This window comes from Phascolarctos cinereus, unplaced genomic scaffold, assembly GCF_003287225.1.
Source record: "Phascolarctos cinereus isolate Bilbo 61053 unplaced genomic scaffold, phaCin_HiC Scaffold_4;HRSCAF=312, whole genome shotgun sequence".
Lineage (NCBI taxonomy): Eukaryota > Metazoa > Chordata > Mammalia > Diprotodontia > Phascolarctidae > Phascolarctos > Phascolarctos cinereus.
This window is the reverse complement of record NW_027555847.1, coordinates 460,187,981-460,190,668: the sequence shown is the minus strand read 5'-3', so window position 1 is coordinate 460,190,668 and position 2,688 is coordinate 460,187,981.

Genomic DNA, 2,688 nt, shown 5'->3' with positions numbered 1-2,688 from the left:
TGAAAGCTAGCAAGCCCTAGACCGACAGACTCTTGGAATAGAAGACCCTGGATAAGCTCTTGGGGTCCTTTGTCACTGTTCTCAAATTTAAATTAGAACTAGAGTGGGCTGGGACTTACTAAAAATCCTTGGACCCAGAACCATGTAGTTCAACTTTTATCTACTCAGGAATTTTCTCTACAAGATGTCCAATAAGTGCTTTTGGGTGAAGATGGCTAATGCTGGGAGATAGTGCTAGGATTCATGGAGGTCACTGATGCTCAATGCAGTTTCAAAAACTGGGATACCATCAGGCAGAAGTTCTGGCTTATTAAATCAGGCCATAGAGTCACAAAGTTCTTCACATACCTCACCTCGTTTGATCTCTAAAACACCCCCGTGAGGCTATGGAGTGTAAGCATTATGTCCCCATTTTACAGATGAGGAAGTAAGAGTCAGAGAAGTTAAATCACTTAGCCATGTTCACACAGCTAGTTAGAAGGGAAAGGAAGGGAATATGAATTTATAAGGACCTACTCTGTGCCAGACACTGTGCTAAGCACTTGACAAATATCTCATTTCTTGGCAATGCAGCTTGAGCTGAATCCAAGGTCTTCTAACTATAATTCCAGCTGCCTATGTACTTTACATGCTGCAGAAGTTTCTTGTGGGCTCTCTACCATTGAGCCTATGAACATCAAGGCATCCAACTTGGAACCAGTCATTTAACCTGCCTGGGCTGTAATAGAAGAATGTTGGACTGGAAGGTCTGTAAGGTACCTTCCATCTCTAGGTCTATAATCCTATGAAAAAATGGTTGGTGGCTAGATGCCTATTTGCTGGGCAATAAATTCCAATACCTTGTAGTCCTGTTTAATAATCCACCAATTCTACAGACTCACTGGAATGAACCTTGTTGACTGCGAGTTCACTTGAGGTTAGCTTCAGGAGGAAAAAAGTGGGAGAATTATTAGGATTATGAATATGGCATATTATAAATGTGGTCAGACAGGTAGATATACTGCTTAGTTTTGCTGAATTTATTTTTGAAATCGTATTTCAAGGGAAGACTTCATCAGTAGGGGAGAAATTAATATGATGTAAAAACTGAAAGCATCCATAAAATTAATTTTTAAGACATCCCCTAGAAAGACTTAAATATTAAGATTATCTTCCAAGTTTTACTACATTTCAAACCATCCCTCAACCTCTCTCTCTCTCTCTCTCTCTCTCTCTCTCTCTCTCTCTCTCTCTCTCTCTCTCTCTCCTGCTCTTTTTGCTCCCCCCCAGCTTTCCATCTTCTCTTCTCCTTTTCTTTCTCTATCCCCTCCCCTTTTTTCTAGCTCTTTCTCTCTCTCCCCCTCTCTGACTCTCTTCTCTCTTTCCCCTCCTCTCCCTCCTCCTCTCCTCTCCTCTCCTCTCCTCTCCTCTCCTCTCCTCCTCTCTCTCCTCTCCTCTCCTCTCCTCTCCTCCCTCCCCTCCCCTCCCTCTCCCCTCCCCTCCCCTCCCTCCCCTCCCTCCCCTCCCCTCCCCTCCCCCTCTCTCCTCTCCTCTCCTCTCCTCTCCTCTCCTCTCCCCTCTTCTCTCTCTCTCTCTCTCTCACCCCTCCCATTTCTCAATTTCAATCTCTCTTTTTATCTTTTGGCTTCTTCTATGCATAAATATGGCCAAATTTCCCCTATCCTTAAAAAACCCTGCCCTTGACCCTGTCATTACCTCAAGCTATTATTCTATATCTCTTCCCCCATTCACTGCCAAGTTTCTTTTCCTTACCACCCACTTACTTCACAACTGAATGTAATTTGGCTTCCTACTGTGCCACCTGACTGAAATTCCTCCCTGAAAGGTTATCAGTGATCTTTCAACTTTAAATCCAATGACTTTTTCTCATTTCTCATCCTACTATTTTTTCTAATTTTTAACACTAATGACAAACCTTTACTCTTGGAAAGGCTTCTGTTATAATGTTTTCTCCCGGTTTTTCTCCTGTTTTGCTGACCATACCTTCTTAGTCTCCTTCACTAGATCATACTACCTTCTTTCAAGCATGAGTATCTTCCAAAGCCCTCTGCTAGGTCCCTAGGTCCTTTTTACTCTCCCCACTGTTTAGCAATAATTTCAAACATTCCTATGAGTTCAGATCAGCTCTATGCAGATATTTTTTTTTAATTTATATACCAGTCTTAGTCTCTTGTGAACTCTGGTCCTGCAATGACAATTGCCTTTTGGACAGTTTCACCTGGATATCCTACTGACATTTCAAACTCAAAATGTGTTAAATGGATTTGATTTTCTTTTCCCCTAAAGCTGAGTCTCCTTCAAGCTTTCTTATTTCTGTTAACGGTATCTATCTTCCCCACCATATCCATGCCTCTTCCCTCTCCCTCATCTCCTATAGCTAATCAGTTATCAAATTTTGTCCATTTGAACTCCACAACACAAGAAAAACTTGAAAATAAAATGAAAGTGAACTTAGTTGCAGAGAAAAAAAAAGGTGAGAAAATGTATCTCTTCTCCTCATTAGAGAAGCAGGGTTCTAGGGTCATGGAATGTTGCATATGTTGTCATAAACTATCAATGTATTGCTTGTTTTGCTTTTTCTTTTCTTTTAAAATTTTTACTATGATGGAAGGATAGCAGTATACAAGAAGAAATAATGGGTATGTTTGGAAATTTAATAAAATTTAATAAAAAATTTACCACCTTGAC